The sequence below is a fragment of the Rhinopithecus bieti genome, unplaced genomic scaffold (genome assembly GCF_001698545.2).
Source record: "Rhinopithecus bieti isolate Rb0 unplaced genomic scaffold, ASM169854v2 scaffold_26504, whole genome shotgun sequence".
In the NCBI taxonomy this organism is placed as follows: Eukaryota; Metazoa; Chordata; class Mammalia; order Primates; family Cercopithecidae; genus Rhinopithecus; species Rhinopithecus bieti.
In genome coordinates, this window is record NW_016812891.1 from 3,367,303 (window position 1) to 3,392,490 (window position 25,188).

The 25,188-nt window shown below is 36.5% G+C and overlaps 1 protein-coding gene across 1 annotated transcript in view; it reads right to left on the bottom strand.

Moving 5' to 3' along the window:
- HS3ST5 (heparan sulfate-glucosamine 3-sulfotransferase 5) overlaps window positions 1–25,188 on the bottom strand; it is a 292,095-nt gene that overhangs the window by 265,889 nt on the left and 1,018 nt on the right. The gene's annotated exons all lie outside the window — the stretch shown is intronic.

Here is a 25,188-nt window from a genome sequence, read left to right on the forward strand (position 1 = left end):
ATTGTAATATAAAGTGAATCAGGCCATCAGTGAGCAAGGATCCTCCATAATGCCACCTTTGTTCAAGACTGTAGAAATTATTTGTGTATTTTAGTAGCTTGCCTGTGTATAGATAATTATTTGTATAAATTATACCAAAATGTCATCTGCTTTTGGAAGTTACTCTTCCAACCATATCACTACCGGTTGCAATAAACCAATGATGCAGGAAGCTGTCCCGATCTAAGGACACTCATAAAACGAACACCACATTGGCCATCTGTTGGAGGAGGGATGGCATTCAATGTAATGTGTGCCTGGAACACATCCAGTATTGTTTATTCTGTCACATATCAGATGAGCACTGAAATCAAATTGATGATTTTTTAATTCCAAGGGGACAAGAAATGGAGAACAGAGAAGAGAGATGATTCCAGACATACCCAAAAGTGTTCAAGTGACAACATGATCCAAAAAGTAAAAAAAAATTAATAAAAGCAAAGGAAAAGTAACTCACATTACACTTGCCAGATATTTACACCGTTGGGCTAACAAAAAACATTTCAATATTACTTATATGTTCTACAGTTAATGCTGCTAGAAAAAACCAAAACTTTCCTAGATAAACAAGTTAATCGAATCAACGGCACAAATTATTTTAAAGATTTTAAGGGCAAAAACAAGTTTTCTATATCTTAGATAAGATTAAAATGTTTTAGATTATTTAATATGCCAATGTTTTAGTTTAGCTTCTATGAAAGAGGTGAGCTGTGAATCATGAGGGTTGTTGTTTTCAGGTTCTGAGGCAATGAAATTGTTGCATAGCAGTTACACAGTTAGCTAGAAAAATAAAATCAGATTTTCCTTTTAAAAACAAATTATTCTTGTGTGTTTTAACGGGAAACTCACTGAAGTTTGATTCAAAGCTCTGATTTAATGTCTTAGATTTTCCATTCAACAGTGAGGAAACTTTGTGCAAGTAGTTTAATTTCCCTGATTCCTGGTTTCCTTAAGGTGTAAAAATATCAAATGTGGAATTTATGTCCAACATCTCTCTAAAAGCTAAGGCACTGTGAAAACATAAATAATTTTATTTTCAGTTTAGGTAAAATACATAGGTCAATCTTGGAGAAAATACTCATAGGATTTGTCACATTCTCACGCAGAAGTGCCCTGCTCCTCCCCAAATGATCTTCACTTCCTGTATTATTAACAAGGGTAATCGTTAACACACTTGGAGTAAACGGATGCATGTAGTTCCAGTTATGGATCTCCCTTAAGAATGAAGGTGCTAACTGAAATGCAAAGGAATTCTATAACAGTCTTAAAAATCACAATAAGGAAAATACTCCTTCTGCAGGATTTGGAGCCATATCTATGGATATAATATTTAAATAGTATATTGGATTTTTTTCTTCTACATTTAATGAAAAATACATTTCATACAGCCATCTGTTTATTTAGTAGATATTTATTGAGTACCTATAGTGGTAGGCTAGGCACCTACCTAACTGGGAACAAAAGTGACATGGTGCCTGCCCTCGTCATGCTTATGCTTTACTTTGGGGAGTGACACCAACATCAGGTAAACTGAACTATTCCACAAATAGTCCTAAGGGCTATGAAGGAAGCACAAGAGTAATGATGGGGGTGGGGGGGTAGGCTGGAGGGCGGGAAAAAGTTATGAGGCTTATTTTAGACAGGGTGGCTAGTAATCTCACAACTCTATCATCAAGAGTACATTAAAACACACACATTAACAAGAGAAAACGGGATGTCCTCCTTAACACCACTGTTAATTCAAATACTCAAATTAGGGTACTTTAGTAAATAAAATGAGCTTCTCTCCACTTGAAAGTTGGAACTATCAGCTCTTACACATATAAACTGGTGAGAGTTAAGCCCACTGCAGTGTGAGCAGATGCCACCCAAACTCCCCTACCCTGACCTGCCAAGGCTTATTCATCTCCACCAGTTGACACCTTGCTATTCACAGCTGTCTGTCCTGGAGAGTAAACTATATCCTGCCCACTTCATGTCCAGCCCATAATATAGGGTGACTAAGTAGAAAAAGCTGTAATGTCTGTACCAGCCAGAAGCATAGGACATATATTTTTAAACAAGTTCTTAGCAATGCTTCAACTCAACTTCAATCCCTTCATTGATTTCATGTGAATTATCTTCCTAACTTATGTATCTACTCCTCACTAGATTGTTCAAATTGCTATTTTTTTTCTCCTCCTCTCACCTATTCTCAGGGATCTAATCTCAGACTCTTTAAGTGGATTTTTTTTAATAATTGTTCTGACAACAAAAGGTTGCCCTGGGCAAAATTATAATAGTAAAATATAGGTCATTGATTCCGCCCACCAAAGCTCTTCACGGCATTATTTCCTATTGCTATGTACAAATCTATTCTCTTAAATTGCTTTTCCTCTAGCTGTTTATAACTAACCGAGTCCTACCCATCTCCCTCTTGCAGGTTATACCCTAAGCCTAGAGCGACCAGCATCATGGTTACAAATAAGGTGTCAGCAGACTTGGGTTCAAATGCCCACTTGACCTCTTACTACAGGCAAGTAAATGAACTTCTTGGGGAAATAGAAGCAGTTACCTTGTCAGGTTGTTATGAAGACCAACTAAAATATCAATCACTCAACACTATGCTTGGACCTAGCAAGTGCTCAATGCCTATTAAGATTTTACAATTCCATAATCTTTTTTCTAAGAATGATGAAAACATCCCTTTCATTAGCTCCTATCAGCCCAAGAAGACACAAAACATAGGTATTTCTATCATCTTAGCAGTCTTTTGTTTTGCTTTGTTATATTTGTTTGCAAAAAACAAAACAAAAACAAACAGTGGATATGTAAGATAAACTGGATATATTTACCTAGATATATAAATTAAATATGCATCCAATTTTTTATTTATGTGGTTTCTGTTAGACATGAGACAAGTGTATTTGCATGTTTCTGATGATGTTACATATTCCAATCTCACAGAAAACGTAAGAATTCAGAATGTTTGATTTTCTTACTTAATACATTTCTTTTGCATTATCCAATTTACATGCACCATTATACAACTTTGTGATTTAGATCACTCCTTTCTTTTGGATTCAAAGATATTACTCCTGGAAATGATTCTACAGGCAAATACTGCTTAACAGAATAATTTGTATCTTGAAGTTTTTGGTAAACTTGACTCATATAGTACAGCTTCTGGTTACCAGCTGTCACTGCTATTTTCAAAGTCTATGGCTATGTCTTGTTGATGCCTTGTGAAGGCCATTTTGGAAGTCTTAGTTAAGGGGCAACATCAATTTCTTATCTTTTAATTCTACTTTTTTTTCTCTTTTTTGGTTCCCTGGGTACATATATCGTAAGTAGCACAGGTGAGCAAATTAAAATATTAATTTTCCAGAGAGTATATGTATCTTGCTTTTATACTCTTATGATTGAATGATATTCCACAGTATGACTATGTCTTAATTTATTTCTTCTGTCCTTACAGAAGGACATTTAAGTTTTTCCCAGTCTTTTGCTACTACAAACAACATTGTAATAAATATACTTTATCCTTTGCATATATGTGTGAGTATGTCTTTAAGTACCCGATACTATTTTGTTGTTGTTGTTGTTAGTGGTTCTACTGTTATCCCAATTGGGCTTAGAGCCTCATTGCCTCTCTCATCCTTTTTCATAAAAATGGATGGCATATCGAGTTCAGTCAGTTTTTCATTTGCATCTGTTTTTTTTTTTTTTTTGTAATCTTTCACTGGAGATGAAAAAAAGTGGTAATAATAATAATAATAATAATAACTATTAGAACTTGTTCTTGAATGCATACAAGACATTCCCTAGAAAAATCTTAGAAATATCGGTGGTGGCGTAAGTACACTGTAGGTGACTGCACTGTTATTGGGACTTTACATACATTAGTTTTAATTCTTACAATTAGACAGGGTATATTTATTACATCCATTTTTCTGATGAAACTGAGACTCAGGTCAATTAGTAATTCCACCAAAGTTTCAAAGTTTAAGTACTAAAGCTAGGCTAGGTTCCTCAACTCTCTAATTTCTCAACTTATACTCTATCTTCAAATCTATATAGTCTCTCTAATGCATAACAGTCTTTATATGCTGATTCATTATGTCTTCCAAATCCTTCTGAATCTACTCAGTGTCCACTAGTTCAGGGGGGCTACTGAAAAACCTCTCAAAGTCTTCTTCCCTTCTATCATTCCTCTCACTCTCCAAATAAACTCACTCCCATACTAATTCGATTACATCATAAGATAGCTCTTGTGATCTCTCTTTTCCTGTTTCACTATCTACACCCACTTCTCTTGTCCCTCACTGATATCTCCACCATTTTGGTAGCAGTATTGGGTTGTAGGGGCTTTCTAACTAGGTATAAGTGAAATGAGAAAGGGTGAAGGAGGCGCTGGCCAGGTAGAGGTCCCAGCCCCTTACATCACCTTAACCAAACAGATTTATTTGTATCTGCTTTATGTGTAGGGGAGAGTCTGCTTTATATGTAGGGGAGAGAGTTATTAATGTTTTATTTGAGCAAAGTTTGCACAGCTAAAAACCAAGCAGAAAACCATGAATAATGTGGAAATATTAGCTCCATAAGGACAAGTGTATTTTTTCTCTCTTGTTCACTCTAGTATTCTCAGCACCTACAATGGTAGTACCCAGGAAATGCTTAATATATACATATACACACTTATATTTTTTAATAGAGCCAGGGTCTCACTAGGTTGCCCAGGCTAGTCTCGAACTCCTGGCCTCAAGCAATCACGCTGCCTCAACTTCCCAAATTGCTGAGATTACAGGCATGAACAGGCATATTTTCGCATGGACAAATAAATGAATGGACTTAATTAATTTTGGCTTCATCTAACTGAAACTCTGGGCAATTCACCTACTACTATAAGCCTCTTTATATTTTTCCCTCATATAGAACCCTCCACTTCTGCCTAATAGCATTGTAGAGATTAAAAATATAAAAATATCTAGCACAGTGCCTGAAACATTCTGACATTTGACTTTATTGCTGCATCTACATCAAAAACGATTTACTGTTTCATAAACCTACCTTTAACTGAAATTTCCTGTCCTCTTTCTCTTTTAATTTTTTCTTCATTAATGCCATTAGAGGTGTTCTCAGGGTCTTTCTGAATTAGCCTGGTGAATAGCTCTGGCTCTGCCTCTCATTCGTTGTAATTGTCTTTATTATCCTGCTTGGGCTTAGCACTTTCTGGCTTGGGTTATTGCTCTGTGTTCCACATTCTCTGCAAGACTGTAAACTGAAGAAGCTGGGGACTCCAATCCATTGCCATCTCTCTATAGTTGTTAATAGTGCAAGTTCGATAGTTACAAAGATCTTTTGAAATATACGTAGCATAATATAATAATAAGTGAAGGTTTATTTCACTTACCCACATAAAAATGTTAATATCAACATAATACAAAGTCTGCTTCAAAGTATTAGATTTGGTACAATATATAATGTTCTAGCAAAATATGCACGTCAATGTATCTTTTTACACACAGACACACACGTACTCTGTGTCTGGCATTTGACTGTTTATCTGATTGTTGGCATTTGTCTATATCCCATTATAAAGGAAGGTAGAGAAAAAATAGGCTAGTTTGACACTTTCTGGTCACTTAATAATTTAATAACTTGGTGACTTGGTCTTTTCGATTAATTATTAAAAATCATACTTATAATAAGTGGAAAAGTCACTTATTTTCTTACAATCACTACTGAACTTACTTTTCTTTACACCATTTAGATTATCATAGTATGTGGCTTTTTTCATTTACACAGTTCTTGATAGTATACAGACTTTTCCTTGGCATGTTAATTCTTGTTAGTAGCATTAACTACAAGTAATAGAACTTTTAGCCTTTCAGAATTTCTATCACAAAGTCAGAGAAGAAAAACTCTATGTGCCTGCAAATGTATTTCCTGTGCAACTGAAATATAAATGTGGTTTTAAAGTAGCAATATAATGGGTCTTTAGGAATGTGTGTACATTTTCGATTTGCTTTATCCTAACCCTCAAAATGAATAAGTCTGTGGTAGTCAACGGACTTCAAAGTAACTTAACCTTAGGTTTAAGACCATACTAAAAATATTGTCTGCACAACCTTTCCTAATCAAGTTTGAAAGAGACAGATGGGCCTGCTTTTTCCTTGTACTGTGTTTATGGTTATAATCTACATTTGCTCACATAACACATGAAAAAAATCAGCTGCAGAACTGACATCAGAGAAAGTGATTCCAAATTCTAAATATATATTCTAAATTCAAAAAGGTAACAGTGAAGCCTATAAATTCCCTGTTGATAATGACCAAAATCCATTTAAGCAAAAGTAATAAATGTGAAGAAGCCTGTTTGCGAAAGGACCAGAATCCTGGAGGTCACGTCTGCAGAAGCTGCTAAGGTAGCACTTGAGAAAATTCCTCGGAGCGTATTTCCCTTCTTGCCATCTATACTTCCCAATCTCTCTGAAGGTTTATTTCACTTACCCACATAAAAGAATAGATATACTACTGTGGTATGCCAACGCATGCATACCTAATAGTAAAGACAGTATTAAACTTCACAAATATTTGCTTCTCCTCCCTGGGGGAGGAGAATTGTATTTCCTTGCTTCATGGATGTCAGATTTGTCTACAGGCATTGATTTGGCTAATAAAATGAACACAGTGACTTGTGTCACTTTCAGAGGAAAGCATTTAGAGCCAGTGTGTCCTTAGCCGTGATCTCTTTTCATTCCTGATAAATGCTGCTCTGCTGGTGGGGGTCTCAAAGTGCAGGCTTGGAGTGGAGTCTCCAACTTGCAATATACACACAGTGGCAGGGAGAAATGAATCTTTAAAGTCTTAAGTCATTGAGACTGCTCATTTGTTACCTCAACATAATGTAGCCTATTCCCAACTAACAAACGTGATAAGGAGCCATGCCCCAGAATGAAGGGGGGCGCTCTTTTACCTACAAAGTATGAAGGAAGAAAACATAAAGCAGGATTAGTATTCAGATTGGAGAAAGACAGCATATGTAAAACTGCATAGTGCCTATTTAATTACATGCAAAATTATTAAAAGGTTATGGAGGAGTCATTTTGGGACGATTTTATATGTTGGGGTGATACAGGTAAAATAATCTGTTCATACCAATAGTACAAGGGTGCTTACATTGTATCCTCAAAAATCAATATGTTCTCACTGTAACCCTTAGTTGACAATATGACTGGTGGCACGGGTCATGAATTTTGGCAGGAATCAGAAAGATAAGGCGTTCAAGTACTATCTTGTCCTCTTCCTAACTGTTCAACTTTGAATAATTTAATTTAAGCTGCAATCTCCTCATCTGTGAAAGCATAATATGCAGCCTAACTATTAGGATTATTATGAAGATAACATACAATGCATATTAGGGTCTAATATGGTATGTGATGTGGCATACAATGTCTGTTCAACCAGTACAAATCTTACTACGTATGGACATTGTTTTACACTTTCCCACTCAGTAAATGGAAAAATAAAGTATACAGAGTTATCCAGGGTATAAAGCTATAGAGTACTGGTTTCAGGTTCAAGATCTTAATTTGAGACAGAAGATTCTCAAAAGGCAAACACAGTTTTACCTTTAGGGCCAAAGAGGCCTGGGAGGCTGTTTTAAAGGAACACTGAGTCAGGGGTTGAGGAGCCGTGCTGTTTCCTTCTGTTAACAAAGACATTTTGAGAAGACCCCAGCAGGGATGGCTAAGGGACACTGGCTTCCTCCCGTCTTTTCTTAGATTCTGAGAGTATAAGATTGAAGAGGAGGAAGGTGAAGATAAATACAACCTAACAGAGAAACCGCTATGTATTGCTATAGTCATTTTTGCACATACAATGTCACTACATAAAAATGTTTACCCACTGTGGTTCCCTTTTAGACAACAGGGCTGCCAGATGCCATTCGCACCCAATTTAGTGACTGGGTAAGAAAAATCAGAAAGCTTCTGTATTTTAGATAATGTGAGAGAATTAAAACTGTGTTCCCTTTAATATCTTTTAGGAAAACTCTCATCTCTAACTTGGCCTTAGAGGGACAAGTAGTTTCTTACGTGAGCAGGTTTCTAGTTTCAGCTCATCGCTTTTCTTCATCATTTACACATGGCTTTTGACTTTCAATCATGGTACCACAGAACAAAATCCTTGGACCTAAAACATTTTGATGCAACATTAGCTTGATGACTCTGACTCTCAGTTTTGAAAAATGAATGACCTTCTCCCCGAATTATTTAATCATTATATAGGCTAGGATGTATTCTTTGTTTTCTTGCAGATAAGTGTCCATCCACACAAATTCCCTCATGCATATGAAGTGTCACTTGTCAGTTATTGACTTGTTTTTATGTTCTTTGCCTTTTCAAGCCAAAGCCTATTTCAATTTATAAGACAACTCGTCTAGATGCACAAAGTCTATCAGTACCGTCACTGTATAGTGACATTCTGAAAGTAGACATTTAACCCACATATTCAGGTGCATTCAGATGGACCAGGGATGGGCTCCACAGGTCTGAACTCTCACTTACACATCTGTAGAATCACTGCTCTTAAGGTTTCTAGTTATTCCAATTGTGGATAACGTGTCTCACTCGACTTAAGGGATATTACAGCCTAAGAAAACTTTAGTCCTGTGGCTGGTTAATAAAGTAGTGTCAAACTAGGAAATGATTATAATTGCAGGAAATGTCTACAGTTAGTTCCGGGCCAATAATCAGGAGAAATACAGATTTAAACTAAGATTCTAAAAAATCCTTAGGATTGGCTTGGTGTAGAAAGTGAACATTGACTGCATCTGTCTAATCTCCCAGTTTCTGAATGAATGAATCGCTAGGTTTAGCATGGGCAGAGGATTTGTTTATCATCTTCAGTAAGAAATTTGGCTTGAGGCTGAGACCCAAGCCTCATCAACTTGGTCTTGAGACCAAGACCCCATCAACTTGATGGGGTTAGTTACTCAGTCACAATCGATGAAGAGTTAAAATAATAACCTCTTTAGACCACAAAAGTAGTCTAGGCTTTATGGAAAAGGCTGTTCCAGTCTAAAATGTGGAAAAAGGTATTCTAGCCCAATATTGATCAAAATAGGTAACTTTCAAAACATGTTAGAACAGAACATGATGAAAATGTTGTTTCTTTGTTAAGGTGGGTTGGGTTTGGCAGATAGTACTGTTAGGTGTCTGGAGAGAAAGATAGATTTGGGATACGACTGTTGAACATGTGAAACATGCATAGAGATGAAGAGAGGTGTCTCAAGGAGTTTTCTTGCATCCTAAGATTCAAATTACTTGTATATTACTTTTCCCTGCCAAACTAGTGTTTCTCCAACTCACTGTTAAGGCAGGTTTTAAGACAAACACAAAAAAACAACCAAAAGACAACAAAAAGGGAAAAACAAACCCACTCAGTTTTATGCAGGCATACATGATCCTGGCAAGTTTTGCTCAAATTATTTTCTATTTAGAGTTTCTAGATGGATGTCAAGGTTTACCTCCTCCTGGAAGCATTTTCAGACACTTTTCCCTCACAGCCTCTTTTCTGTTCCACTACTCTTCTCCCATGCCACCTCATATACCTATGATTTCGTTCAACAAGTATTTGTTGAGCACTTACTCTGTGCCAGGTAATATTTTAGCATGCTTAGGCTACATTGGTGAACAAAAATTCTTGCCTTCAGTGGAGTTTACATTCTAGTTGATGAGAAGGGAGAAATGACAAGGAACTAACCCTTATTTAAATTGCAGTGCAATAACTTACTTTCTCACCTGACTCCTTGAAGCCAGAGGACTGTGTTTTATTTATCTTTATTTAAAAACTAGGCCCACTGGGTATGGTGGTTCATGCCTATAATCCTTTGGGAGAGTGAGCTGGGTGGATCACCTGAGCTCAGGAGTTCCAGACCAGCCTGGAAAACATGGAAAACACCGTCTCTACTAAAAATATAAAAAATTAGCTGGGCATGGTGGTGCACGCCTGTAATCCCAACTACTTGGGTGGCTGAAGAATTGCTTGAACCTGGGAGGTAGAGTTTGTGGTGAGCAGAGATCATACTACTGCACTCCAGCCTGGGTGACAGAGTGAGATTCTGTCTCAAACAAAACAAAACAAAACAAAACAAAACAAAACAAAGCAAACAAACCAGTAGGCCCTCAATAAGTATTTGTCTAATGACTGAAATGGGAATGACAATATTAAGAGTCAAAGATACTCTTAAAAGAGAATATTTGAGCCTTTATTCCTCAGTACTAATTTATAAACTAGCACAGTAATTACAGCAGTTGCGTAGTAGAGTTTCCAATTTTATAGATGTAATTTTGGAAAGTTTTCTAGTTGACATACTGAGTTGTCAAACATACTCAATTTCAATGATCATAATACTTTTTTTTAGTCAATGCCCTTGAAGTCTTTAATTTTTGTTTTCAGTGAAGAATCTTCTATTCAAGCACAAAATAAAAATAAATCTCTATTCTTACTAGGATTTAAACATCAGAATATTATGAGACTCAGTAGGGCTTTAAATTTGTCAATGCCCTTGAATCCTGTAAACTTCTTTTTCAGTGAAGAATCTTCTATTCTAAAGCACAAAATAAAAATAAACCTCTATTCTTAATAGGATTTAAACATCAGAATATTATAAGCCTCAGTAGGGCTTTAAATTTAGGGTGTTAGTGAAGCTTTGTGGCTTAATATTCAAAATAACTCTTAAATGGTCTTAACTGAATGCCCATTTGGATACTTATATTTAGTATCCACACAACTGCTGTTTCTTGGAATTTTCTTTGCGTAAAACCTCCTAGAATACAGATAAGCTCCTGACATTTTTTTTCTTTAAATACCCTTGTTAGAATGATTAGTGTTTGCAAACAAAGATGACACATTCTTCACCTTAAATTCATTTATTTAGTGCCCTGTCTGGGGTTGTGAACACAGTCCGTGGTCATATGTACTTGTGGCTAGTGATAAGTATTAAACTAGTGGGTTGGCCATATCCTTTGTGGATTCCCCATTGTTTACCTGGCTGTGGGCTTTCTCTATGCATCTTCCTTGTTCTTTAGCTATGTCCACTAGAGGGTGAGTGGGAGGGAGGAAGAAATGACAAAAGAAGAAGTTTGACAGATCTGCTGAACAGTTTGATGATGCAAATTAGTTTGAGGATCAATTTAGGATTTCTCTATTCATATTCATCTTGCCTCTTATTGCCATGGATACATAAGTTGATTTTTATGAATATAGCATTTATAATGGCAAATTACAAGATGGCATTATATTATACAGAGTCTATTTTACAACTTGAAAATAAATGCCAACATCCAGATAACTTAAAACAGCATTGTGAAAACACGCTACACTATCCCAACAAACATAAGGTCCAGACAAGCAACATCTTTTTTTTTTTTTTTTTTCAGATTTTAGACTACCAGTAAATATTTCTGGAATTGAGTTCCATGAATGCGAGAAACTACATTAAGTTATAGGAATGGTTCTAGTGATAATGTCACAATAGGCTGTTCACATATCTTAATATATTTAAATAATAAAAATAGCAAATGTCATTCAAGTCAAGAATTGCTAGTTTTAGTTATCTTCACAATCCTTAAAGTTAACACCATCTACCTATGCACTATGGATTGATGATGTTGGAAAGGTGATATTGCTCAAGATACTGAACATCTATGTGATGCTTGGAATCCCATCAGTATAGGCTCACACTTAGTAAGAACTGCCAGGTAAGAGACCTAGAAAGGGCAGTGGAAATGAAATAATAGAGGTAGGAGCAGAGAAGTCAAGCCTTCTTACTACAAAAAAGAATGGATGGAAATTGCAATCAATTGTAAAATGTAGAGCTTATATAAAACCCTAAATTTGATCACATATACTTTTTATGATATTCCACAAACTAGAGATGTCTATAGGGTTAAGTACAGAAAGAAGAGAAGAAGGAAAAAAGGAAGAAAGGAAGGAAGGAAGGAAGGAAGGAAGGAAGGAAGGAAGGAAAGAAGGAAGGCAGGCAGGCAGGCAGGCAGGCAGTAGTGTCTTTAATATACTCAGAAATTACTTATTTACAGGGATTAATTAATTTCTTTCCATCTGTGGCACCCAAACACCTCCATTCCTCCCTACCCATCACACACAGACACTCACAAACACAAAAACACTGACACACAATCCCAGAATGGGAACCAATGACTGGCACTAGACTACTTCTCATCCTTGTACAATCTGCCTGTTTTCCTAAAAAAAGAAAAGAAAAGAAAACACTTTACAGCTACTGTTTTCTTTCTTTTGTAAAACCATAGACACTCCCACGTAGCATAAGCTCAATTCCAGCCAAGCTGGTTGTGCTTTTAAATAAAGAAAACAGGTTTCTAGTTCTGTGTTAGCAAAGTCACCTCTCACTGGCAGTGCTAATGCTAAACATGTAATAATACTTTATTGTCATGAGCAGGAATCTGCTTTGCTAATTAAATGCAGCTGTCAGTAATTACTACTTGTCAGTGTAATCTATTTTAGGGAACTCTACTTTAAATGATAAAAGATGGGCTTGATATTGAGAGGGTGGGATAGGCAAGGTGACTGCTTACTTCCCAGATCAGAAACTCACTCTTTCTTATGATGAATGAGTACCTTTATTGTGATGATGTCTTATCTGAATTATTCTGTATTTCTTTAGGGCATGAATGATAAAGTTTGAAATTAAATAGTTTTTTTTTAAAGTATCTGAAATCTAACTGCCGCCCCTCTTTGTAATGCCAAGTACTAAGACTGTGTCATGATGATAATTTGTAATAGATGATAAATCTATAAGAAAAGCACCAACAGTGAAGTCACTATAATCTCTACCATCAAATATTTAGTTCAGTATGAGTGTACCTTCTAATTGCTGGCAAATCTGATTAGACATAGAGGAGAATCACTTTGAAGTGGGGAGTAGTAATCATTCCTTGTATAACCTTTTTCACTGATATTCAACCAGGTTTTCTCTGGGAAAATGTTTAGATTCCAGTTTAAGACTTTGAAATTTGCAAATCAAAAGAAATCATGGTGTTTGCATGTGATATTAATTTATCTACCTGATTCTAGTATGAACCTAAAACTCTGTAATAGTCTACATCTGCATGACTAAAAGCAATGTCAGGACAAGGATACTGCAGTCTGCTTTGCTCCACGGGATTGATATTGGGGCTGCCACAGATGCTAGCACTGAGTTCTAGGTCCAGGGGGAATAGACCTTTGCCCTCACCTCCCCTAACTTCTCTAACTTCTCTTGACATATAAAATGAATATGGTGGCAGTGGGAAAGGGAAGCTGGAATATCAAGGAGTAAAGTGATGGGGTGATGGAAGGATCAACCAAAACAATGTAAGCGCAGCAGGAAGTATGAAGGAAGTTTGGCGCACAAGTAGCTTTTACCCCACCGAGGCTGAGAGACTTGTCACACTCTCAGAGCATCCTGACTGCCTCATTCTTCTTCTTCCACCATCTGGTTTATATCCAACACTCCAATAGTCCTTGCGTGCTAGATAATTAATTATCTTGTTATAGGTCTCAACAAATTTGGCAGCTACTCTTCTGAATACAGCACATTATTTAAATAGAATTAATAATTTGAGTTTTTTTTGTCCCAGGAAGAAAGAAAAAAGGTTTTCAGATGGGAATAATGACAAAAAGTAGAACTACTTAAATGTATGTTTGAAATACAGTCGGCAAAAGACACACACTTGCATTCTTCTTCCTGGTACTCCTTCTTGGGTAAGAGATGCACAGTCCAGTGGGAGTGGTATAAATGTCCCCATTTCCATGACATAAATTCTCACTTCTTTTCCTGAGAAAATTTAGATTATTCCAGATGTTTCTTTTAAAAATATTTAAAATTCCAAGTGATCAGCATCTCCAAAGAAAGAACACACTAAATAGACACCTTTAAAAGTAGGGTTTATTGAAAGGGAAAACCAAGAAAATAAACATGGAGAACGGGGGGAATTCTGAAAGTTTTTTTACTTTTATGGGTCCTACCGCCTCCTCCAGTGCATTCCTAAATGGCCTGTAATATGCCAAACGGTCTTTTGTATCAGCAAATGAAGTTCTTAGAGTATAGTAGTTGTTTGGTGAAGAGCTGCTGAATGTATGAGCAATGATTTTGAGCTATTATGATATTGAGTTACTGTCCTGTTTCCTGCTAGCCACTCCAGCTAGATGAAGTGAGTGGGGGATGCTTCAGGGCAAGTGTTTAGACAGCAGGGCCAAAGATATGCTTCCAACCCTCTGGTTTAGTGATGGTTACAGTGGGGAGAACATGGACCATATTTCCTCACATGGGCATCCACAGGTTCCACCCAGCTCCACACTCACAGAGGTCCCTATTTTCCTTTTCTACACTATACTCCCTTTATACATCAGTCTCCCTTTTTTCTAACTTGGGGAGCCAAGACCCCACTTGGTTCTCTTCTGAAACAATGAAGTCTTTCTCCTCAAGCCTACTGTAGGTATCTAGGGTGTCCTGGGTGAAACAAAGACTGCAACATGAGTCATTACCAGAATGTCTGCCCCAGCCTTGTGTTGGGTAAGAAAAGACAGGCTGATAGAAGTGGTCTTCCCAAATAGTAAACCACTGGCCCAGGAAGGTTAAGCACTGCATTAACCACATTTAGGACTTCATAATATTTTTCTTAGCATCATTATTAATATATCCCCTTTTAATTTCAAAAATCCCCTAGTATGGATTGTTAAGTCCTGTGTTCAGCTACTTATAACACATGTAAGTCTTGTTCAGCTTTCCAACATTTCAATATTTTGGAATATTAAAAGTACCTAGGGAACTGCCTACAGACCAAGAATGGCTGATTGTTATTGTGATAGAATTAAGTCACAGAAAACTGCGTGGTTGCAAGATAATAAAACTAGGCCCTTTCTTAGGGCAATGGAATTATTGGTAATCAGAAAGCTACTAAAGTCAGAGAAAGAAGTTAAGGTGCCTTTTAAAACAGGATACAGTTACATCTTCAAAATAGTTTAAGAATTTCAAAGTAAATTTATAACTAAAAGCAGATAGAATTAATTTGCTTCTACTTTTTTATTGCTCATGATTTTCTCTCACTTTAAGACAGGAAATGGAAATATAACATCCACATAATTAGGGAATATTAATTAAAATGTTTTTATGTACTTTAGAGGAAAGCAAAGAATATATAATATTTAATTACTACTTTGTTTTAATTTCAGGAATAATATACAAGAAGTCACCTAAAATGGTCTAGTTTATTCAGTAAATTAAATATGTCAATGTCTTTAGAGAATAGTGTATTATATTTTATATATTTTGAAGATAATATTACATTTTACATGGTTTTTTTTTTTAACTAATTTATTTTACTTGCATATATAATTACCTACCAGGGATGACCATGCACATCTAAAAAAAGACTTGCCTCCAAATGTTTGGCATTAAATGTATTAATCAACAGGTCATTGCTATTTATTTAGTACTAGAGAGACATCTGTAGTGCGATTACCATACATTGTTAGCTAATCTTTTGATCTTATTAAGTTTTCCATTTTGGTCATGGTAAAAGAATTTAATTTCATACTTATATCCATTCTTAAAAGAGAACTCAGATTTTTATATCTCATTAAGTGGATACTAATAATTGGTTAAATATAAGTCCCTTGCTTTATAGAGAAAATGAACTTAAATAATATGATTATTAGATATATTTAAAAGAATTTAAATAAAAGAAAACCTCAAAAATGATCTTATGGACTGTTACGGAACCTTTTGAAGCCTTCTTGGTCTGCAAGTAGAAAATAAAAATAAAAATGGTCTAATTATCTATAGACTATTACTAGAGAAATGGAGCCCTAAATTGTCTCTTAAAAATTATTATAATCATACTGATAGATGGATGCTTACTTCTAGGCACTTAGAACACTAGAGACGAGGAAAAATAGGTATGTAGGGGGTTAGGGCATGACATGATGGAGGGGTGGAGTTTTCCCTGCTCCACCAGGCACATGGTCCCTGCTTTGCTACATTGTACTCCCACTGTGTGTCTTCTCCATCATCTAGCACACTCGATACTGTTTGTTTGTTTGTTTCGTTGAAAGTTGAGCTGCCCTTGGGTTTACAAGTTCTTTGAGAACTTGTAATATAATGACTAATAAAGTCATCATATTCTCAGATCCAGCACACTGCCTGACACACAGTACCTGTTCAATGTATACTGAAATAAGTCAGTCAGCGAGTAAGAAAGGCATAAAAAAGTCAGACACAGGGAGAGATAAGATGATTATTTCTCCTATCAAAATGTATTTAGTGCTTCCTATATAACCCAGACACTATGCTAGGCACTGGAGATGTAGGTACTGTTGGGGGTGGGGAGAGAGTGTGTGTTTGTGTGTGTGTGTGACAGGGGAATAACATTAACTCAGTAGAGTATGATCTGTACTACCAAACAGAGGAGCAGAAAGATAGCCCATCCTGGCTTGGGTGGAGGTGGGTGGGCTACAGAGAAAAGGGGCAAGAGAACAAAGAGAGGTAATGTGGAAGATAAGAGGTTAGACAAGCAGAGAACCCTTAGGGAGAGGGACCAGCATGTAGAAAGGAATGAAGTATGAAGGAGCATGGTCCATTCCTTCCCTGGAGTCACCCAATTGTAAGGACCTTGCAGAGGAGTGACAGAAGTTGAGTCCTAGGTTGGTCCACTGGAATAGTAAGGGCTTTGTAGGTTGAGCTAGTTTGAACTTACCCTGAAGGTAAGTTGATGCTGCAGGTTAGTAAACAAGGGAACTGCATGATCAGGTTTGTAGTCAGAAAAAATTCAAGCATTGAAGAGGATGGAGATCCAAGGCTTATTAGGAGCTTACTATGATTCTGATGAGAAGTTCCAACAGCCTGAACTTAAGGAATAGCACTAGGACTGGTGAGATAGGTAGTGTTCATGAAGCAGGATTGTCACATCTTGGTGACAGACGACAAGTGGGTGGGGATGATCTTGAGGTACCTATGTTCCTACTATGGTCTTTGTGATAAACTATTCTTAGTTTCTCACTTTTCTTGGATGTCTGGGCAGATGATACTGCCAACACAGAGGAGCAAAATAACATAAAGTATTTGAGAAGAGGTAACCTTAAGAAAGTAATGGTGTATAACAATTTTCAAGCACTTGATCTTTTTGTTGGTAGTATAGAGTTGGAAGCCGTTATTTAAAGAATGCTAATATTTGTGGAATTCAGAAACTCCCAAAGTAAATGCTGCTGTAAGTAACCATTAACTCACTGGGAATCCATTTCAGAGTAGACAGGATATGAAGATAAGATAAACAACCGATCAAGAAAAAAAAAGTTATATTCATAGAAAAATCTGAAAATAATATTATGGTGTATATATATATATATATATATATTTTTTTTTTCGAGACAGAGTCTTGCTCTGTCACCCAGGCTGGAGTGCAGTGGCACGATCTCTGCTCACTGCAAGCTCCACTTCCACGGTTCACGTACTATGGCTAATATTTTTAAGGATTTTATGATGTGTTAGGCACATCTATCAGGACAATGGGAATAATGTTCTTCACTTTGAAGAGTCAGATATCAGAGCCAAGTTGGTATCACACATCTAGTGTAGATTTGGAAACGGAGGAATAGAACCATAGTTAAACAAAAATAAAATGGAAAGAAGTATCTTTCAGCTACCCATGCATCTGCAAGCCCATCAGTCCCTCACACACCCTTGTATCTTGTGCTCTGCTTCTGCCCAATTTCCCCACGTCCTGCTGTCTGGGTGCCTCATCTCTGCTTCTGAAGTTCTGAGTACCCACACCAAGGATCTCTGTGTCTGCCCCATTCAACCGGGGGCCAAGTACCACGGAAATAGGAATGAAAAGAATACAATCCCTGTCCTTGAGAAGCACTCAAGTCAGGTGAGCAAGACAACAGTCCTTGAGCCTTTTCTGGATGTTTTCAGGGGTGCGAGGGGACCTTTCAGATCTGCAGGAACCCTGGAGTTCCCCGTGGTAAGCTTTTCCACTTCTCCACGCTGCATCCCTGGGAAGAAGGCTCTTTTCCAGTTCCCTCTCATCCTATATTGTTGCATTCAGCTCAGAAAGAGTGAGCCAGATAGGAACTTGAGGTCATACACAGCTAGCTCACCAGATGAGTACATTCCATTTGCATAGAATGTCAGTTCCCACTACTGCATACAGAGTGTGAGTGCGACTGCAGTCACGTACTGCATAACATCGTTTCGGCCAATGACAGACCGCATAAACAACAGTGGTCTCATTAGATTACACTATTATGTTTTCACTGTACATTTTCTATGTTTAGATACACAAATCCTTACCATTGTATTATGACTGCTTACAGTATTCAGTACAGTCACATGCTATACTGGTTTGAAGCCTAGAGATGATAGGCTATATCATATACCCTAAGTGTATACTAGGCTACACCATCCAGGTTTGTATAAGTACATTTTGTGATGTTTACACAATGACAAAATAACCTAACAATGCATATCCCGGAATGTATCTCCATGGTCAAGTGACACATGACTGTATTTACAAGGATTTTGGCAGACTTACTTAAGGCTATTTTAAGATCAATTCAATTGTTTGCTAAAAATTAATGTTATCTAATTCTTTGTTCTAGTGGCCATTGCATATACATATGAAAAGTACGATATGACAAAGTCAAGAAATTGAGCCTTATTGAAATTAAATTACTCTTTTGTTTGTTGCAAGGAAGATACAGAAAAGTAGGGAGGCATGGGTTTTAAGGCCCAGAAATCCACAGAAAATACTTGGGGGCTAACTGCAACTAAGAAGCCCGTTAGTGTGCAGGTTAAATGTGGACTTTAGAGACAGATGGTGTGGGTGAGGATCATGGCTCCACTCCTTTAGCTCTGGGTCCTTCCTGGGCCTCAATTTCCTCACCTGTGAAATGGAAATACTAACGGCATATGTCCCAATGAATGTTTTGTAATGGCAAAATGTATAAAGACCTACACTGCTTGGTACATAGTAAATATCAACTACCAGAATTAAATGACTGGCAAAAAAAAAAAAAAAAAAATTTAAGAAAAAAATTAAACTTAACCTTTTAAGTCAAGTTATTCACATTTAGTGACCAGAGTTAGGAAATCGCTTTTCCCTTTATACAATGAGTTCTATAAGGTATGAAATATAAAAATGTCAGGAAGAAATTTCTGTGTGACCTGAAGTTTTCAACTCATATCAGATATAAAGACAAATATAAATACTTCAATTCCTTTAGCAAAAACTTTCATTCTTTTGCATTTACTACATCTGAATAAGAGGATACACATTCCAAAGAATCATGTGAACTTATAAAGTGAGGCCTTATAAGAAAGAACAGTGAATTTGCTGTCCCAAAAGCCTCCTCTTTTTTTTTTTTTTTTATTTTATTTTATTAGACGGAGTCTCACTCTGTTGCCAGGCTGGAGTGCAGTGGTCCAATCTCGGCTCACTGCAACCTCCGCTTCCCGAGTTCAAGTGATTCTCCTACCTCAGCCTCCAGAGTAGCTGGGACTACAGGTGTGCACTGCCACACCCAGGTAATTTTTGTATTTTTAGTAGAGACAGCGTTTCACCATGTTGGCCAGAATGGTCTCGATCTCTTGACCTCGTGATCTGCCTGCCGCGGCCTCCCAAAGTGCTGGGATTACAGGTGTGAGCCATTGCGCCTGGCCCCAAAAGCCTCCTCTTAATTTCTGTGTTCAGCATAAGCCTTTAAATCTGGTATCACTTTAATCAAGCTTAAGTCTTAAAACACATAGTTCTTTCTTCATACACTTCCCTCAAGAGTAAGAGAACCCATGCTTTATAATGGAGAACAATGTATGCAAATATACATAATGAGCATGTTGTGCCCGTTATGTTTAACCATCTGTGATGATGGTAGGTTGATGTTAAAGATGGTGGTGATGACGGTAGTATCAATTACTACTTCCCGAACTTTTACTATGTATGACACTCAATGCTAGGTATTTTACATAGGTTATAGGCTATCATATGGATATCAATGAAGTGGTATTTCCATTACCATATAACAGAAAAAATTACTAAGAATTTGGCCAGGTGCAGTGGCTCATGCCTGTAATTCCAGCATTTTGGGAGGCTGAGGAGAGCGGATCACTTCAGGCCAGGAGTTCAGACCAGTCTGGCTGACATGGCGAAAACCTGTCTCTACTAAAAACACAAAAATTAGCTGGGCATGGTGGCACATGCCTGTAGTCCCTGCTGCTCAGGAGGCTGAGGCACGAAATCACTTGAACCCAAGAGGCGGAGGTTGCAGTGAGCCAAGATTGTGCCTCTGCGCTCCAGCATGGGTAACACAGCATGAGTCCAACTCAAAAAAAATAATAATAACAATAATAATTAATTAATTAAATTACTAAGAATTAGAAGAGAGAAGTAATTTGCCCAAGACAGCGTAGCTAATAAGCAGTAAAGCAGGGATTTTAATTCAGCCAACTCTGTCTGACTACAGTACTTACACTCCAATAAATACTTTATTTATGTTGAGGCATGTTCAGAATTATTGTGATTTTTTTTTCATTGACTTGAGTTAGTTAGCTATGGCAGAGAGCATTACAGTGACATTTTAATATGTTCTTGAATAGTTCCCCAAACTATACTCAAATAGTAAGATTGTTAATATTGATAGAACAGTTGTGGTACCTCATTAGCAGTTTAAAGATTCTGTTACTTCATGTTAATTATGCCTTGTATGCCTTTTTAAAATAAAAAGTACAATTACAGGCATTCTTCCTTTTGTCTACTTCTAAACTTAAACATTTAAACTGGTTTATTATTTCACACTTCTTACACCATCCTTCTCCTTTCTATCTCAGGCCATTCCATCTCATAAAAGTTATTATTCCACAGGGTTTCACAGATAGTAATGTCCTGAGATCATCATGACAAAATAAAATGTCTATTCAGTATTAAATCACATCTTAAAACTGTGCAATTATAAAGACACTTGAAGCTTTTTTTTAACCTCTGGAGTAGCAACATGTGGAATGCCCTGCTTCAGTATATGCAGTAAATATTAATGGGATGCCAACTGTGTGTACCCGAGCCTGAGTAGAGTAAGTCTTCTCACTTCACACCTTCTATAAAACTCAAGATTCCTTTGGCAAGTACCATACACTGTAGTAACACAACATTGACCTCTGTGCAAGAGGTTCACATTATAAGGATATCATGGGAAGCATAAAACATTCAGTATCAGATTCTCTGAGCTATTAAAGCTACTTAAATATGGCATCAGTTCTTAAAGTTACCTAATTTAAAAGTAGCTGAACCTTTGAAAATTATTGAGTCCATTAAAAACTACATTAAGTTAGAGCACTATGCTCAAGGACTGCTGTGGTTCAGGTTATGTCACGGCTTCATTACAATCGCCTTCCTTATGAATTTCAGAAGAATTCACTAGAAGTTGAAAATTTTCATAAATCTCAGTTGCTAGAATCTATTTGCTTTACAACCTAACTTGTTCCCCACTAGGTCCTCTATTTAAGTAAACTTAAAAAAAAATCTATTCAAGAGCAGAGTAGACTGCCCGGACTCAAATGCCAGTTCTGCCATACAGTAGCTGCGGAGCTTGAGTCATTTATTTAGGTTTATAAACCCTCACCTTCCTCATCTCCTAAATGGCAGTAAAAATGATAACATCAAAGAAAAAAAAATAATAATAGTAGCTGTACCTACTTATTTTCCCTCTGTAAAATGGGAAATGACAGGAGAGCTACCAGAATTAAATGAGTTAATATGAGTAGAGCTCTTTGGACATTGTCAGGCACATGCTAAAATTTATTACAAATGTTTCTTAAATAAATTGCTCAAAGAATGTATGATACCCCATATTTTCAATATCAAACTAACAGAGCATTTATGAGTATCATTCTCAAAGTGATGCTGACTTCACAAACCACATATGGCACAAAGGGATTCTATTCCTATTGTACAAGGTTATTAAAAAACAGATATCTACATTAACAGAAACATAACTATATACTATATATGTATACATATGTGTATATGTATGTGTGTGTATATATACACATATGTATATATGTATACATACACGTTTGTATATACACACATAAAATTTACCTCCCCCATGCAGAGTCAAGTAGGTAAAGTGGTCTAAAGTCAAAGAAACTCTTCAACTATTTCTTAATATGGACACAGCTTTCCTTCATAAAACTTCAAGAAGAAGAAAAATAGTCTATCGTACCAATGTTAATTAATAGTAAGACACTCTAATGGAACTTCCATATGAGATTTAGAGAGGTTCATTTATCCTATGCACATTATATGAATTTTCAGATATAATCTTTTACTCTACTTTTGATAAGGGTTAGCTACTCTGAAATGTTTTTTACTGAAGATTGGTGATTTCTAAATGAAGTTATTAATATCTTGCTTTAATTGCACTTCTGCTTAAAGGTTAAGATAACATTACAACTCAGAAACAAACATTGATTCCAGAGGAAGCAAAAATTGTTAATAATTAAATTAGATACCAGAAAATATATACAAAAGGTTACATTTTGCTAACTTGAAACAATATTGAATTCACAGAAAACCTAAAATACAGGATTTTCTAAATGGTACCAGTTTAATTTGTAATGAAAAGTTTAACTAGGTATTTCTGTTTTGAGCTCCCCTCACCGAAAAATGGAAAGGACTTAAATGATTTTAAATCTATGGTTTAAACAATTTCCTTAATTTGACTTGTTCTCTCTTTCAAGCTATTCAACTATACTTAAACTAAACTACTATTCCATTGCCAAATAATAATTCTTCACTTAATTGCAATAATCTCAGAATATGAAAATATTGGGATAAAGTATTGAGAAATTCAAAAAATTCATCCATATAAAACCAATGAAATATAGAAATATTCACATAATTTCAATGACACAACTCTAGTGTTACTGTTCGTACTCTATTCCCAAATTGGAATCATTTATAGTAAGCATTCTCTCCTCCACTAGCCTCTTTTACTAGGAAGTTACCTTGAGAATAATTTTATTCATGAATGAGGGTGCCTACAATAATTAGACCATCCTGCTAGACATGTCAAGAGCATCAAAGAAAATTCACTTCAACTAAAATTTCCATAAGCCATTTCCCCTTTTCTAAAAAATCCTAAATAACTACTTTTGTTAAGTTGTTCATTTATATGTAATTGCTTTTTAAAAAAATGTTACTGTTTCTGAGATTATAAAAATAAAGAGATGGTAAGTTTTAGGAGCAAAATATTTCTTGAGTTCTATGAATGCGAATTCACTTTTTCAGTGCAACAAGAACATTTGCATTTACTCATAAATGAATACTAATGACAAATTCAGAGCTGGCATTACTCCATAGAAATCACACACAGAAAGTCAGAGCTAGAAATCATACAGTGCACAGATAGTTATATTACTCTAAAGTATTCAGACAAAGAGCAAGGAGATTAGAGTCAACATCAATTCTCTGAAGTTGAGTCACATCTTAATGACATGGTGGGTTAAGGATAATTGTAGAATTTAGGATGGAAACAAAGTTGGCTAGTTAATATCTTATGTGATTTCTGAGTCAACAGCTCTTTGTTGACCACCTACTCTGGGCAAGATGCTGCTTCCCTAAGTAAGCCACTGCTCTACAGTTCTATTTACACTGTGTAGGAGTAAGCATCCTGCTTCTACCAGAAATCCTCTCTTTTTGTTTAAAATAACACCCCAGCTCAGCTTTGCATATTGTGTGTGTTCATGTGCTCAATAAATACTTTTTGAATGAGTGAAAATTCAGTGAGTAAGAAGGTTATTCATTCAAAAACATCTGTGTATGCGGGCAAAAATGGTGAGGACAATGATCAAAGCATAATGAAAACACTGGGCAACACCTCCTCACAAAGATGTCAAAGGGAGCAACTTCAAATATTAAAATTTAAGCATGAGCTCTGGCTTAACCTAGAAACCAGGATCCCAGTACTTGCTGTAATACTCCATTGAATATTGTGCTCATAATTTCCCATGTAATCTGCTTATGTACATATTTGAAAATATTTTTCTCAAGTAATGTTGTTTCTATAGTTTCTATATGTTTTATTAATTGAGAAAAGAGTGTTTCTAAAAGGCCAGAGTAGCTTGGGAGAAGTCAAAGCCGTTTTCTTTTTCACTGTTAAAACACTGGAGGTGGTTACATTTAAGCAACAGTTTCCTTCCTATTGCTATGCGTCTTGTAATATCTTCTTGCACCTCCATCAGTTCACTGGTGAATAACTTCATATTCCTGAAGTTAAGAAGCCTGCCCTGATGCTCATTCAGTTACTTTGGGCAATGATCAAACAGAGAGAGGAAGGTAAGTCGTATTGTTTCCGTTTCTTTAAAAACTTCACTAGGAGGAAACCCCAAGGTAAGGATGACAACAACAAAAATCTGTTTCAACAGAGTTGACAGCAATAAAACCTTTTTTAAAAAAATAATCATTTTGATATTCAAATTTCTAAGCCCCTTTTATTATCTTCAACTTTTTCTTTGAAAAGAAGCTTAATATATTTGAAATAAATTATAATGTGTAATTTGTCTAAAGCTCTGAAATATGTAGAAACTACTAAGTAAAACCTTTGAGAAGCACCAGCTGTTTATGACTTCTAGCAAATCAGTTTAGAAAGGAGCACTAGCACAGAAAGGAGGCCCACCCACCCACTTTCGCTCCCACTCAAACCGACCCTGCATGCTATTTATCAGGCCAAGTTTACATAAATCAGAGAAGAGTTACGGTGCAATTAAATGTATCCACGAAGTAATATGACATAAAGCACTTTGCAAATATTAAATCTTTCCCCAATGTTTTCTAAGAAGAAACTGGTATTCGGAGACAGAGAGGAGAGGGGGAAAGAGGGGAGGGAGAGAGGGAGGAACAGAGAGAGACAGAGAGAGAGAGAGAGAGAGAGAGAGAGAGAGAGAGAGAGAGAGAGAGAGACCCACCGGGTAAAGACAGGGTAGACCACGGATCTGAGCATCAGCTCCTTTGGGTGGATGCCCTGAAGCACTGAAGTAGGGAAGCGGGAGAGCAGAGGAAACCCACCAAGGTGAAGTGACTCCGGAGTTGT